Source organism: Erpetoichthys calabaricus, chromosome 3, assembly GCF_900747795.2.
Source record: "Erpetoichthys calabaricus chromosome 3, fErpCal1.3, whole genome shotgun sequence".
NCBI lineage: Eukaryota > Metazoa > Chordata > Cladistia > Polypteriformes > Polypteridae > Erpetoichthys > Erpetoichthys calabaricus.
This window is the reverse complement of record NC_041396.2, coordinates 268,928,675-268,945,643: the sequence shown is the minus strand read 5'-3', so window position 1 is coordinate 268,945,643 and position 16,969 is coordinate 268,928,675. Positions and strand designations below refer to the sequence as shown.

General features: G+C 38.0%; 1 non-coding gene across 1 annotated transcript; it reads left to right on the top strand.

The window, feature by feature from the left end:
- Positions 1 to 15,638: 15,638 nt before the first annotated feature.
- On the top strand, positions 15,639 to 15,720 carry trnal-aag (transfer RNA leucine (anticodon AAG)). The gene has a single exon. It is a non-coding gene; the product is annotated as a tRNA-Leu (tRNA).
- Positions 15,721 to 16,969: the final 1,249 nt, after the last annotated feature.

The following is a 16,969-nucleotide window of genomic DNA, read 5'->3' as shown; positions in this document are numbered from 1 at the left end:
GCTAAATTTTGAATCCTGATCATCATTTAAACTCCTGCAACTTCTTCCAGTTTATCTTTGATCCCCTACCTTCCAAAGCCCTATTGTTCCGGTTTCTTCTTCACTTCCTCCCTACTGGTGTTAGATGACAAAATGTCATCTGCAAAAAGCATGAAAAACAATATGAAAGGAAAAAAATCAAAGGTCGACAATAACAAAGCTGGAGTCCTAACTTTTTTGTATCCATTCTCTAAATAACTAATTTACAAGATTGTTATTTGAAAAAAAAAATAAATATGAAAGAATGTTCTTCAGCAACTTACACTGTGTAACATTACAGCTGGGGTTCCATGCACAGCAGTTGTAGGTAGTCTCGTTGTAGCAACAGCACATATAATATACAAAAAGTAATATGGCCATTATGGAAAACCACAAAATGGTGGTGATTGCGAATCAGAACAATACACAAAATTGTGGTGCAAAAACTTCATGAGAGTGTATTCTGGGAAGTGATTTGTTTAACAAAATATTTTTGTGATGTTGTAAGCATATGATTGGATTATGCGACAAGAGGATCACGTGATTTTTGCAGCTAGAGTATTATGTGCAGTTCTGGTCACCCCGCTGCAAGAAAAACCATCATGTGAGGAAAGGACGTGATGTACTCTAACAGACTTGGAGAATTAAACCTGTTTAGCCTCAAACACAGGAAACTGTGTGAGAGCCTAATTCAGGTCTTCAAAATTCTCAAAGGCAATGATAATTTAGATCTTACAGAATTCTTTCAGCTTAACAGTGAATCACTTACTCAAGGACACCGATGGAAACTAAGGGGAAGTGTACTTAGGACTAAAGCCAAGGAAGCAATTCTTTATTCAAAGTATTGTGTTAATCTGAGTCAAACTATTGAGCCATGTTGTTGAGGCAGTAATCTTGACCACCTTTAAGATATACTGGGACAGCTTATCTATTTGCTAAACAAATCAGCCTAATGAACTGAGTGGTCTCCTCTCTTATAATTTTCTTATGTTCTTATGTTCCTCGATGTTTTGTTAGTGTTTGCTGTTGTCCACTGTTGGTCACCAGAGACTTTTAATGTATCAGAAACTTTTTCTTTTATTTACATTCTGCATGAAAACACAAGATAATTTTTTTTCAGCCATCACTTCCAACTACATGGAGTAAATGATATAAAAAATACCATTTTGGGGTGGAGTATTCCCTTAAAAATACAAATACTAAGCAGATAAAGCTTTTCAAAAACAGAATACTGAATTGGCACAAGAGCCTGCTTAAATCTTCTCCCATGACTTACTTCAAAATAAGCTTTGGGTGATTTATGTATAGCTGATGCTTCCAGGCTGGAGACACATAGTTAGGAAGAAACTGGGAATGGTGGAAGTGGCCATGGATTGGTCCAAGGGCTAAATTTTAAGTCTTTCATTCATGCACATAATAGTTCCTTCATTACTTTTGACCTTGTGATTAATTCACCAATTAGAAGCTTATACAGACTTCCCTGAGCAGTCAAACACATTAATAGAAGTCAGTTGACCAGACAGCTTACCTCTTAACTGTAGGAGGAAACACACAGTTGCACAGGAGAACTGTCACACTGTAACAATTTTCTAGCCTGTACAGGCTCTTTGTATTCTTTTTCCCTGGAATGGTTTAAGTATGTGACTTTAGAAACTGACAGTGGCTGCAGTGCCCCAAAAGAACTGGCAGTACTCCCAGTTGTTTCGGCCTCTTCATTCTCTTCCTACATATATAACAATCTAGACACAAACTCAGTATTACAATTTGTTTGGAAAGCGTGTGAGGGGGGCAGGTGGATTGGTGGTCCGTCTTAGAGGTCTGAAAGCATGCTGAAATACATAAACTTATTCAGAGAGCAGTTGAAAATTTGGGGTGGGGAGTGTAGGATGCCCCCTTTGAAGTGTGAAAGCTTGTTTAAAGGACACATTTTTCTTCTAAATGAGAATTAGTAGTGGGATATGTATTGTGAGCAGTGCACATACGTAATGGTACTCATAACCCACTAAAATGCACTCGTCACTACTAGAGAAAATGTTTACAACAGAAGCCAACACTGAAGCCTCAATTTGACACCATAGAGCAGCATTCGACATAATAGACCACAGTGTTCCAATAAATCACCTTAGTCAGTGAATGGGCCTCTTGGGTAGTGTCTATGTTGATTTTAGTCTTTTTAAAGATAGAAAATTATTTCTAAGTTGTGGATCAGAAATCAATGATATTGCAAATGCCGTACCACTAGGATCTGTTCTGGGCCCACTGTTATTTTCAATCTTCATACTCCTATTGTGCCAGAAACAACAAGGTGAGTTACCGCAGCTGACATGTAGCCTTACCTATTTATAGCACCTGATGACCCTGCCACATTTCTGAATGGATGAGTAGTAAATTCTTCAAGCTAAAAAAGGAAAAAGCAGTTGTTGTTAAAACTGGAAATAATGAGAGTATTAGAAATAAACTTGATCTCTTAGAAATGAGAGTGAAGGCAGAAGTATAGAATTTAGGTATAATCATGGACTCTGACCTAAACTTTAAATCACATATTAATCAGATTGCTAAGACTGCATTTTTCAATGTAAGGAACACTGCAAAATTTACACCTCTTATAAAACTGCACAATGCTGAAAAATTGTTTTCAGTCAGCTAGATTACTGTAACACACTCCTAAGTGGTCTGCCTAAGAAAGACACTAATCAGTTAGTCCAGAATGTAGCAGCAAGAATCTTAGCCAGAAAAAGAAAATCTGATCACATCTCCCCTGTTTAAGCATCGTTACATTGGTTACCTGTGTATTTTAGAATTTACTTTAAAATACTACTAATCTATATACAGTATATAAAAGCCAAATACCACTGACTCACTCATCATGAAATCTCCCAAACCATGAGGACTTGGGACTTGAAATTTGGAATGTAGGCTACCCTTGGCCCATAGGTGCTTGCTAAGATATAGTTTTAAAAATTTCGTGGTCCAAGCGTGAAATTTCTTATAGTTTTTAGACCCATTTGTATGTCTGTCCGCTTTTCACAAGAGAACTACTTAACGGATTTGGATCGGGGTTTTTTTCTATAATTTGCTTGAACATTCCGTTGATTTTGCGACTTTCTCATCGTGCTAAGTATCATAGTTCACTTGAGGTACCGATTTATTAGCGCAAATCCGGGAAAGACTCATCAGGCTACGTGGAGGGGGGCAGGGCCCTCCTCACTCACGCGTCTGCCTCGGGGCGTAACCTTAAATCTGCTTAGTTAAAACCGAGAGATCTACTTAACGGATTTAGATCTTTTTTTTCTATAATTTGCTTGAACATTGGTTGATTTTGCGACTTCTCTCATTGCATTATGAATCATAGTTCGCTTACAGGAGCGATATATTCACGCTAATCTGAGGCAGAGGCTGCGGGCTGAGGGGGGGGGGGAAGAGTGACGTCAGGAGTAGGGAGCTGGGCGGTGCCATCCTTGTTGTCCTGTTTCACTAAGATTGCTAGTAGTATCTAAACCTTTAAATAATCTTTTTCCTTCCTATATTTTGGAGTGCCTGTTACCCTACATTCCAAGTTGTAACCTTAGATCTTAGACAGGCATTTTGGCAACTACATTTTAGTTCTACCCTTATTATACCCTATCATACTCTTCATTGGACCTGCAACTTTTATTAATCTTTACTCCTGTTTCTTTTCCTCTTCTTCTTTGGTGGTGTTCTGTGCCACTACCACCTGATCAAAGTGCAGCCACCTGTGAGGTTTGAATGTATGAATGAAAGTGGATACCCCAACCTGCCACGAGAGCCACTGTGTTGAATCCTCTAAGATAAAGCTTAACAGGAAATAACAATAAAGAACTACTTAAGAACATTTACCTGTATGTTAGGCAGAATGCCTAATGGGGGCTGGGTGAGCTTTTTGCCTGGAAACTCTGCAGACTTTGTTTTTTATTTTTCTTCAACTTAACTGGAGTTTTTTTGTTTTTTTTCTGTTCACCCTGGCAAACTAACCTTATTATTGGACTGTCATTTAGAGACTTAGAAAACCAATTCTATATTTATGGTCTCTATTTCTCTTAAATTATATATCTATCTTATGTGGTTGTGCATTATTTATTTTTTGTATACTATTTATGGATTATTTTCTTATTTAATTTTAATTTGTTTTTCTTTGCAAGTAACCACTACATTTATATCTTGTAAAGCACTTTGAGCTATATCATTTGTATGAAAATGTGCTTTAGAAATAAAACGTTATTATTGTAGACTCTGATGTCATGATAGACACATAATGATTGAGGTAGTATTCATTGTTGTGAAGAAAATATCAGTTGTGCTACAATTCAAGTGAAGACCATAATACTTTGATCTTTTTATATTTATTTTTATTCCATTTATTATTTTTTTAATCATTTTAGTGTTGCGTGATGATGATGTCATTGTGATGTCCCAGGTGCCTACAGAATGGCATCTTCCATCTCCCAGAACATTGATAGTTATGAACTGAGCTAGAATGGAACAATGAGCACACAAGCAAGTTACAGGGGTGAAAAGTGCATTTATTCACAATAATTTAAACTTTGTGTTCAAAAATTGCAATGTAGTTTAAAGATCTTTTTCAATAAATAATTCACAAAAATAGTGTGTTCATGAAGATAAAAAAACAATGCACTAATCCAAGAAATACATTAAAAACCAGGTGTCAAAATCATAGTCAGAATTATTGTTCCCCTTATCTGGTCTCTAATCTCCAGTGCCTTGCTCACCTGTCTCCTCTGCTCACCCTCTTGGGTCTTCTCAGCCAAGCTGAGATACCATTGAACACAATCCCCTCTCCAGCTCGTGTCCCTGCCACCTGAGCCAGTCACCACTAGGCTGTTCCTGTTGAGCAACAGAAAGAGTAGGAGCGACTGAGTCTTCAGGGGTCCTGCTGGACTGAATGCAGGATGATGGGGGCCAGCTCTAAGCATCTAAGCCACAACAGCCCACCTACATCATCCTACCATCTTCCTTTGGTTCAGCAGGACCCCTCAAGCATTTTAAATAATGAGGAAAAAAAACACTGGTCAGCCCAGTAGACTTATTTTGGAGAGTGCAAGGTCCCCATTTGATTGTCAAGAAGAAGGTAAAGTACAACTCATTCAAACGACTGACTTATTTCAGCGACTCATTGGACTACAACTGATGTTCCCTGCTTCAAGTTAGGCACAAAAGGACATTTTTTAGTTGTAATAAATGTTTGAACTTAACCACAGTATCTTCCTTGTGATGTTCTTGATTGTTGTTAAAATGTTCAGTTCTCACCAAAAAACTGAGATGTCAATTGACAGTTTTTCTGTGAATTTTGAATCAATCCAGTAAATGATTTATAGGTCTGCTTACAGCTACCTGTAGCTGTCTCAGCCACTATTCCTTACTAAACAGCATCAGTATGAATTGACGTCATTACTGAAACTCCTGCCAAAATACCAATTAACTTTCTGTCAAAGTCATTAAAACAATGATGTATTGGGCCATTTTTACACTTGTCCTTAGTCTTGATGGGATGTTAATTGTTTAATTATGTCAATGGCCACACCTTAAATATCCTAAATATTGTGTAAATAGCAAAACTATAAACACGTTCAATTAAAACCATCTGACAGGGGAAAATATAATGTCAATGATTTCTTTGCAGTATGACAAAGGTCTTGCTGTTTTTTTACGTCATTGATTATGACATCTACAATGGATTCAGAAAGTATTTAGGCCCTTTCACTCTTTCACATTTTGCAATGTTGCAGCCTAATGCTAAAAACATTTAAATTCATCTTCTCCCTCATAAAGTAACATTCAATAACCCTAATTAGAAAATCTAATGAGTTTCTAATGTGTTTGCACACAGTTTGTGTGAGGAATGTGCAGACTTGGGTGCAACTGCCTATTCTAATGTGATGTGGGAGACCTTCCATGACAAGACACTGAAGGTTGCTGAGGGTTGTGTTGGTGTTTCAGTGTCCCGAGAAGAAGGTATGTCATCTTGCAGGACACAATGGATATTACTGAGTGGATTTGCAGTGCACGGCTTAATGGCAACTCCGCTCTGTACCAGGAACTGAGAAGGATGGCTGCGAGGGCTCAGAGGGCAGGTAAGGAGGAAAGTTTGTTAAGAGAAATTTGTGAGCAAATGACCATCTATGGTCTAGTGACACACTTCCTGCTCACCGAGGAATCAAAGCATTACGCACATCAAAATCTGTTGATCGGAGAGTCACAGTCAAGGTAGGTGATGGAATGGTCCTTATGGATGACGCTGCAGTTATGACCCGCTGAGCTGACTTCTTTGAGCAGCTGTTTAAAGCTGATCCTCTGGGAGGGATGTAGGACATCTCTTGTGGCTCAGTTCTTGTGGCTGATCGTTCAGTTAACCTTGATCCTCCCAGTCTCACTGAGATTGCACAGGTGGTGAACCATAGCTCAGGGTAGGGAAGGCTGCAGGGATCTTTGGTGTCCAGGGTGAACTTTTTTGTTCTTTATTTCACCTTATACAATTTCTCGTATTAGGAATTTGTTAGTTTTCACATACCCCTTAGGATCAGAGTGCAGGGTCAGATTCAAGGGCTCAAGGGCCCTTTTGGCAGTGATGGGGATTCGAACCAGCAACCTTCAAGATACCAGCACAGATCCTTAGCCTCAGAGCCTCCACTCCGCCCTATATAACTTCTCCAGGCTGGTGATAAGGCTGACCTCCTGGCATTGCAAGCAATCTTTGCTTTCATTTGGGAGATGGGCGTCATCCCAATTGACTGGAAAATGGGACTTATTGTTCCTATCCGGAAAGGGAAGGGTGATCGCCTGGAGTGCGGCAACTACAGGGGGATAATACTGCTCCTGGTGCCAGGTAAGATCCTTCCTGGAGTCATCCTCAACAGGAACCGTGATCACTTGCTCACCTACCAGAAACCGGTGCAGTCTGGCCTAAGATGTCTACCATCGACCGCATCCGGACACTAAGGGTTCCCATCAGATGCAAACGTGAATATCAGCAATTTCTTTGCAGCCATTGTAGATTTTCATAAAGCGTTCAACTCAGTTGATTGACCTGGCCTATGGGACAGCCTGATACTTCGTGGGATCCCACTGAAGTTGATGGATATCATGGTCGGTCTGCACACTGGTACTGTGAGTGCTGTGCAGAATGGAGGCAGAACCTCTGTGCTTTCCCAGTTGATTCTGGGGTTTGTCAGGGGTGTGTTCTTGCTCCTACTCTCTTCAATGCTTGCATCGTGGGGTCCAATGGCTGTGGGGCGTCAGTTGGTAAAGATTCACAGATCTTGACTTTGCCGGTGATGCTGCGATCTTCACGCAGTCAATAGAGGCTCAGTGAGGAGTCTGAGCGTCTGGGCTTGCGAGTGTCCTGAATAAAAACCATGATGCAGGCCTTTAACGATCTATTGTGCACAGCCATCAGTAATGTGTCTGTCTTTGGAAAGACTGTTGACTTTGTCAAGAGGTTTACTTGCCTCGACAGCGACATTCATGTCTCTGATGACTCTTTCTATGAAGTCATTAAATAGATTGGGAAAGCATAACGAGGTCATGAGGTTGCTGGAAAGGGGTGTGTGGTGCTCCCAATACCTTTGCAAAAGGATGAACATCCTGGTGTTTTCTGTTTTGCTATATGGTTGTGAGACATGGACACTATCAAGTAACCTGAGACAAAGACTGGACTCCTTCGGTACTGTGTCTCTTTGGAGAATCCTTGGGTACCAGTGGTTTGACTTTGTGTTGAATGAGCGGTTGCTCACAAAGTCCCCAGTGAGGCACATTACCTGCATCGTGCCATGTGGCACGATTCCACAAGGGAAATCTGGCTTGCGGGATCCACATTACTGAGAACCCAAGTGGCTGGTCCAAGGCAACACCCAAGTAACTCCTGCTTGTAGCAGACAGATGGTCATTTCCAGTGGGTGGGACTGAACCATGTGTCTGCCTAGGGCAGGGGTGGGCAGATTCAGCCCTGGAGGGCCGCAGTGGCTGCAGGTTTTTGCTCCAACCCAATTGCTTAATAAGAAGCCCTTATTGCTCAAGTAACACTTCAGCTTCACTTTAGTTGTCTCGCTCGTTAAGATTTTGAACCCTTATTGCTTATTTTAGTCTTAAACAGCTGCATTCTTTGTTTTTAATTGCTCATAATTAGCAATACCATGCAAATGACAAAAGAGACCAGCATTTCTCCATTTAGCTTGTTTTCATTTACACCTGTGTGTATTTATCATGCACTATTTGGTTTAATTAAGTACTTGGAAGGAAAGTGAAGAGAAAAAAGTGAAGCACTGAGAATTACTCATCTCTTTTAGACTTCAAATCATTTGGATGATATCCTTAGAAAGGAAAATAAATCTAGGATATGAGAGTGACCTGACATGGCAGAGTTAAAGCACTAGCAAGCCATGCAATTAAATAATTGACAAGGATTGGTTTTTAATTAAGCAACTGGGTTGGAACAAAAACCTGCAACCACTGCGGCCCTCCAGGACTGAATCTGCCCACCCCTGGCCTAGGGGGTTGCCAACCAGGATCCCGAGCTGTTTCGTTGTGTGGGGGGTGCGGCGATGCACTGTACAAGTGCATGCTCCCCAATCTTACCTGACCTCACCTGAGCAACAAAGTAAAAACAGGATTTTAGAAATTTTAGCTAAATTATTAAAAATAAAAAATTTTTAAATTCCATTGACACAAGTATTCAAACCCTTTGCTATGACACTTAAAATTTGCCTCAGGTGCATCACATTCTATCATCACTGAGATGTTTCTAAACCTTGTTTGGAGTCCATCTGTGGTCAATTCAATTGACTGTACATGACTAGGAGAGGCATACTCCTGTCTGTAAAAGGTCCCACCAGTGACATGTGTATCACAGAAAAACCAAGCCATGAGGTGAAATAAATTGCCAGCAGAATTTACAGGCAGGTTTGTGTCGAGGCACAGATCTGGGGAAGGCTACAAAAAATCTCCTACAGCATTGAAAGTTTCCAAGAGAACAGTTGCCTCCATAAGTCTTAACCGGAAGAAGTTTGGAGGAACCACAATTCTTCCAACATCCGGCCACCTGGGAAACTCAGCAATCATAGGAGATGGGCCATGGTAAGAGAAGTGACCAAGAACCTAATGGTCACTGTGGCTGAACTCCCAGAGAAACTGTATTGAAATGAGATAAACTTCCAGAAGGACAACCATCATTGCTGCACTCCTCTGATCTGGGTGTTACAACAAAGTACCAGACAGAAATCTCTCCTCAATAAAAGAAACATGGAAGCGAATTAGAGTTTGCAGAAAGCCACCTAAAGTACTGTCAGACTGTGAGAAACAAGATTATCTGGTCTGAAGAAACCAAGATTAGTGTCATGTCTGGAGGAAAACCCGCACTGCTCATCACCTGTGCAATACCATCCCAACAGTGAAGAATGGTGGTGGCAGCAACATGTTTTGGGGTTGTTGTTCAGCAGCAGGAACAGGGAGACTAGAATGGTTTGAGGGAAAGCTGAACAAAGCAAAATATTGAGGTATCCTTAATGAAAACCTTCTCCAGAGTGCTCTGGATCTCAGAGTGGGTTTCCCCCTCCAACAGGACAATGACCCTAAGAACAAAGCAAACACAATACAGGCATGGCTTAGGCACAACACTGGGAATGTTATAGAATAGCCCAACCACAGCCCAGTCTTGAACGTAGTCGAATGTCTCTGGAGAGACCTGAAATAGCTGTCTACTGATGGTCTCCATCTAACCTTACATAGTTTGAGAGGATACTCAGAAAAGAATAGATAGTGTCACAAAAAGTACAATGAGAAATGAATAAATTTACAAAAATAAATCTTGTTTTCATTTTGTCATTCTGGTATTTTGAATGCTGCTTGATGAAGGGGAAATGATTTTAAATTATTTTATTACAGTACAATACAATGTATTTTTCTATAGCCTAAAATCACACAAGGAGTGCCACAATGGGATTTAACAGGCCCTGTCTTTTGACAGCCCACCAACTTTTACTCTCTAAGAAGACAAGAAAAAAACTTCCAAAAAAACCTTTGTAGAGGGAAAAAATGGAAGAAACCTTGGAAAGGCAATTCAGAGAGAGACCCCTTTCCAGGTAGATTGGGCAAGCAAAAAAGCGGGTAAACACAATACAATACACAGAACAGAAAATAGTAATCCTCAATACAATACAATAGTACGATAGTAATATTCCAAATACAGAGCAAAATGCAAGAGTAGATTATATCACATAAATGTTGTTACAAACCTGCAACACAACAAAAGGCACTGCATTCTCACACTAAGCACCACAGCAGATCCTTAGTAATATAATAGCTAATCACAACAGTTCCCAAAATTATTAAAAATTGGTATTGACAACTTTATCAACAGTTTTACAGTAGATGTGTAAACCATGCTAAAATACCAAATCTTCATCCTTCATTATTATTATTATTATTGATATGTCCATTAATAGCAGGTAGATCATTCCAAGATTTGTCTACCGGTAATTCATCAAATCTCTGCCTTATTGTTTTGATACATGCTTTTGAGCGTAGTCATTAACAAGTTTTTGTAATGAAAGGGGAGTCTAAACCATTAGGACTTTGTATAACAAAAGTAAGATTTTAAAACTATTTCTTACCTTACCATGAAATTATCACAGTGATTTAAGAGCTGGAGTTACATGGTCCTACTGCTTAGGTCTAATAATACTCTTTACTGTTGTGTTATGAATCAACATCAAAGCAGTATTCAAATGATTTGAATAGCCTTAGAATAATCAATTCTACTTGACAGAAAAAAAAATCATTAACTTTTCATACTTATTGTATGTCACCTGCCTCACGTTCACCATTGGGACTCATGGTAGTTGTAGATTTTTGTGCCAGCCAATCTTTGCATTTTAATTAGACCTCTACCTTATTTCAGTACTTCTATGTATTAGTGTCAATCCAGAAATGACAAAACTAGGTCTGATCATTTTTTGTTGGAATGTAACAAAGGATAATTTTGTGCATGTTAAATCTTGGTTTTTGTGATTTTCATCATCATCATTATCATAATTATTATTACATGTTTCCAAGTGTTCTAGATATTTAGGATGTTATTTAATAAATAGTATGCTAAGGAAGCTTATTCCCAGCACTCAGAAAAATGTTTTTACTGCTTTGTTTTGCAAGATGATTGCATTATTTTGCAAAACTATTATTTTTCAATAATTATTGTATAATTTTGCAAAGACATTGCCTACTGCTAACAGTAACATTATGCATGCACATTATGTCTAGTAACATCTATTGAGGTAGAGGTTACACAAGTGTGTAGCTTGCAAATAAGTGATAAGAACTGAATAAAAGTTAGAAGTATACAGTTAGATTTAATCAAGATAAACTTTAAAAAACTTTGATACAGATGTTTTAAAATAGACAGAGAGCCTCACAGCACCAGGGTCTGCATGGGGTTTGCATATTCTCCCCATGCACTTTTTGGATTTATTAGAATCAGTGAGCATGCTTAACCGTGTGCAATTACCTGTTTTAATACTGAATACTAGAAATGTGTCATTAATACTTCTCAATTAGTGAAATATGTTTAGTCCTTTATGTGCTGTGAAATAAATTACATCCATTCCTTATATCCATCCCCTAGCCAAGCCTCAAAGATTTAAGATATGAACATTGGCTGCTACGTCATCAGATCATGCTGGTTCAAAATATCTATAGAAAATAACTCGATTACAACTAAATAGATATCTTATGGATATATTTTTGATACTCAGTTGCATACAGCACATCCAGAATGTTTGCTTCTCATAGCTGCTGTGATAACCACTGGCTCCCTGTGACTCTAAACTGGGCAATCAAATGTATACCTGAGCACATGTAGGATTAAATGTACAGTATATGCCTATATGTCTGTTATGTCACTAAATGACTGAAACACGCATGTACACAATTTTTTCTACTGCAGCAGGCAATATCTTTGCAAAGTAATGCAATTAAACATAACTTATATTCTGAAATAATGTAATAAGTATTGGGAAATAAAGCAATACTTTTGTGAAATAACAAACTACATTTTTTAAAGTGGCGGGAATATGCTTCCATTGTAGACTGGTTAATATGACCCTGAACTAGCTGGAACCTATTAGCATTCACTTTACTCTAGTGTCAACTATTTTTGCCATTAATTGTTACTATTAGAAATCAATTAAATAAACTTCAAAGAAAAAAAGAATTATTAGAAAAACAACTAAAGAGTGTTAAGCATTTAAAGCTATAGCATCGAAGACAAATATTTCTACATTTCTATTAAATGTAAATCTCACATTACTACACTTTTCTGTATGCAGTGCTAGAAAAGAGAAAATAATTAAGAAAACTGAACAATGATATCAGTTACAAATAAAATGACTACTAATTATAAAACTGATTGAAATAAAAGATGTAGCCATATTGGGCCACTAGAACAGGGCTTGAGAACCATTACTATACTGTACTGTATGTTAAGAAGGCAATTAATAGTTCTAAAAAATGAGAAAGAAGTTGTATATGAGAAACTAAATACTCAAGAATGGGTCTTATGCTAACACATGATAAGACACAACTCTGGCGTAAACAAATAATTTTGCGTGACCTCAGATGTAATAGTAATAGCCCATATCTGTCTGCCTGTCTGTCCATCTGTCAGCATGGAAAAATCTGGCCACTCACGGACCAATTTTGTTGAAATGTGGCACACTTATTCTTCATGGCAGTGGCCCCTATACATCTTGACCTACCAGTGCTCTAATTGGAAATCCAAAAAGAAATGTAACTAATCATAAATTTTGTAAGTCATCTTGGTTAAAGGTGTTAGTCAAATAAGTAAATGTAAATGTATGGTAAGTCAGTAAATTTTCATTTTTGTAGTGTCCCACTTATGGCTATCCGAAAAACAGACATTAACAATCACTGTTTATGTTCTGTTAGTTAAAAAGTTCAGAATCCACCCCAGCAAGTTATGGTCCAAACAGAATTGATCAATCAGTTTGTCAAATAAAATGTGCAGCTGGATTGTACTAACAGCCCATGAGAAATCTATAAACAGAAATCTTTTTTTTTCAGACCTTCCAAGTGCTCATGATGTACATTCAGAATACCTTCTATTCTACTGACTGTCTAAATCATGTGTGAATGAAATGAAACCCTCAAGTCTCACAAAAAGAGCATCTGCTGTCAGATCACCTTCCTCTTGACCACAGTAAACTGTTCTGCCAGTTGTTATGTTTGGGCTATCAGAGTATTTCAGCCCTGGTGTGATTCTTGGCTTGATTCTTGGAGTAAAAACTCCCTCTGCATGTATTTGGGCTTCCTCCTGTGATCCACTCTTCTCCCAAAATTCAGTCACGTGTAGTTAGATCAATTGGTGACTTCAGATTTTTCTTTCAAGGTTAGTTTCTGTAGTACTAGGGTGCTGTACCGTGTTAGCCATTATGAATGTAGAGAAAAGCCAAGCAAAATGACACCTTTTATTGGCTAACTAGAAAGATTACAATATGCAAGCTTTTGAGGCAACTCAGGCCCCTTCTTCAGGCAAGATGTAATCACATTACATCTTGCCTGAAGAAGGGGCCTGAGTTGCCTCAAAAGCTTTAAGGTTAGTTTCATAATTCTGTGGATTTATGATCCTTTCAAGTATTTTGTTGACAAAACTTTAAAACATACAAGGAAGAAAAGTTTTATCAAACGCCTCTCAGTATATTCCTATAATGTAACACTGCACATGTTTAGTTTTTAGTGCTGTCATGTTTATTTTATCTTCCTTCATTTATTCATTCACTCACATGCTACAGTAGCAACATATTAAACTGGAGAAGCCAGGCCACCCTTTCAGTAGCAATTTCTCCACCTCTTCCTGGAGAATTCCAAGATACTTCCAGGCCAGTTGAGTCTGGACATATAATCCCTCAACTGTGTCCTAGGTCTTATACCAATGCACCCCCAAAATGGGAATCCTTTAGGAGGTAACCTAACCACGTGCCCAAACAACTTCAACTCGCTTTCCCTGATACGGAAAAAATTAGTTCTTCTTCAATATTTTTCTGTACTGTTGAACTCTTCAACTCACCATGGGGATTAAGCCAAGTAACCCTGCACGGGAATCTCATTTTGATATCTTATACTTGTAGTGTCATTCTTCCTTTCACCTTGTATAACACATTGCTTGTAAAATCTTTATATAAAGCCAAAGTCAATAAATGGCAAACTGTTACAAATAGGTTTAATCATATAGGCAAAATTTTTGTATTGCCTATGCTTAAGTTTCTTTCTTTTTTATATTTCTATAATAAACTTAAATGTTGCTTATTTAATAAAAATACTCCTTGAACAAAAAATATTTTTACTTTTTACAGTCATTTCAATTAATAGATCAATATTTCCAACTGTTATTTTTAGTGGGACCCTATCAGACAAATTTATATTTGAAGCATATTTGCAAATTCAGATTCAAGAACATCTTATTTCAAAAGAAACATTTTTGGCAACTAAAATTACCAGCAATATTCTCACTCAAGCTAAATGCATGCTGCTAAAAATACCCTTGACTTATGCCTTAATGCTTCGTTTCTTTGCTTGCACTTCACTCACTATACGGGAGGGGTAACCGTTCTGCTAATTAATGAAGTGTGATGCTGATAATTTGCTTTTGTATAGTTTTGTACTAACCCCACAAAATCACTATTATCTGTCTTGCTCATCTTCTTCCTCCATTCTATTAATGGCCACATTGGCAGGGATATGAATAAAGCACATTCTGTATGCAGAATCATTAAATGTGTTTAATTCAGCACAGGGTCGCCACAGCCTGGCAGCAACAGCGCCAAACTGCAACTAACCCCAGAAGGCACCCCAGTCTATCGCAGATCATCCACTCGCGTCGTTTTGAATCGTCAGTTAACCTTATATGTAATGTAGAACGTAAACTTAAAATGGTGTGCTGGATGTTTTTAACGCAATAGGTTGACTGAGAAAATCGAAGAGTTTTGTAAAGCATGAGATCGCCCGCGAGAACTAGACAAGTGTAACAATCTGCCTGCAGATTTACTAGCTCGATAACCCCCTCGTCCTCTCTTCTTAAAACACCATCACGCACAGATTACTCTAGAAATAACTACGGACATACACTAAAAGAAAAGAGAAAAGTGCAGAGGTTTATAAAACAATATGCCCGCACCTAAAAATTAAATAGCACACGTATTTGGAGGGCATTGCCATAAGAGACAAATTACCTCAGAAATTCAACCTAATAATACGTACGTGTGTTGAAGATGAGGATAGGGGTAGAGGGTGTTTGGTGGAGGGCTCCAAATATAGGCAACATTTCCGGTTTTCTTTGACTGGTGTCTCTAGAGGGCAGTGTAGGAAGGACACCATTTCTACGTATCTACGCAACACAAGAATGATTTGCAGTCGTTTAAAAGCATGCGGGAGAGCTAACAGACGTTGTACGTGCTGGATAATAATCAAAAATAATATTTTTGGGGGTATATCAGAAAATATACAATAAAATAACAAATAACTAAAGTAAATAATGACCAATTCTATAATATACAACAGTAAAACCTTAAAAATTATATGGTAGCGTGGCCGAGCGGTCTAAGGCGCTGGATTAAGGCTCCAGTCTCTTCGGGGGCGTGGGTTCGAATCCCACCGCTGCCAAACAATTGAATTTTTTTTATTATGTCATTTTGAAACATATATTATATTATTATTATAATCTACTTAATATTTTCCATGATTGCAAATTTTATAATGTATAGTAAATAGCGTCCAACTGGTATGAACTGTCTTAGTAAGAAATATTTTAATATCAAAGACGTTTCTAAAAACAAACCTAATTGGTACTGATATTAATTATGACAAGAAAAACTGATGTAAATGAAAAATAACGAGGTTTCCTTCAAATAAATGCATAGAGTTTCTATTACGCTTTTAATGTATATAATACATTTCATAGTGAGCTAGAGTTGGAGTTCCATATTTACTACCCAAGTTAGATAGATAGATAGATAGATAGATAGATAGATAGATAGATATTTGTCCCTAGGGGAAAACATGGCTTTTTACAGAAATTCAATAAATAAATAATATTATTATGCCAAACAATAAACCTCTCTCAAATATTTGCCAGAATGACTAAAATGAAAGGGACCTTCTGACTTGGCAGTCACAGCCACAGGAGGAGCCGCTGAATAATTAATTGGACAAAAGCCCTCAGTGTTAGTGTGTCAGAAAGAGGATGTTCAGCATTGTTCATAATGACCATCATTTTTGTTTTCATCCTCTTGTCCTCTACTACCTCCAGGAGTCCAAATTACATCCAATAACTGACCCTGTGCTTTCAATTAGCTCGGTGATTTGATGAGCCTCTCTTGAAGTGATGGTACAGGCCCAGCACACCACAGCATAAAAATTGTTCTAGAATATGTGAAGGTTGTCACTACCCACATTAAAGGCACACTCCCCTAAGAAAAAAGAATCTACCTTCCATCCATCCATTATCCAACCCGCTACAGTATATCCTAACTACAGAATCTACCTTGCCTTTTCTTATATAGTCCCTCTGTGTTGCTAGACCAATCCATCCTGTCACTGATATGGACAACAAGGTTCTTGTAGCAGTGCATCACCTTTATATCCACTCCCTGAATAGTGAAGCTCCTTGGTAGAACTAATGCTATACACAGGGTCCAGGGAAAAAATACTATATACATATATATATATATATATATATATATATATATATATATATATATATATATATATATATATATATATATATATATATATATACATACAGTGGAACCTCGAGATACGAGTTTAATTCGTTCCAGCACTGAGCTTGTATAGCGAATTTCTCGTATCTAGAACAAACTTCCCCATTGAAAATAATGGAAATCCAGTTAAT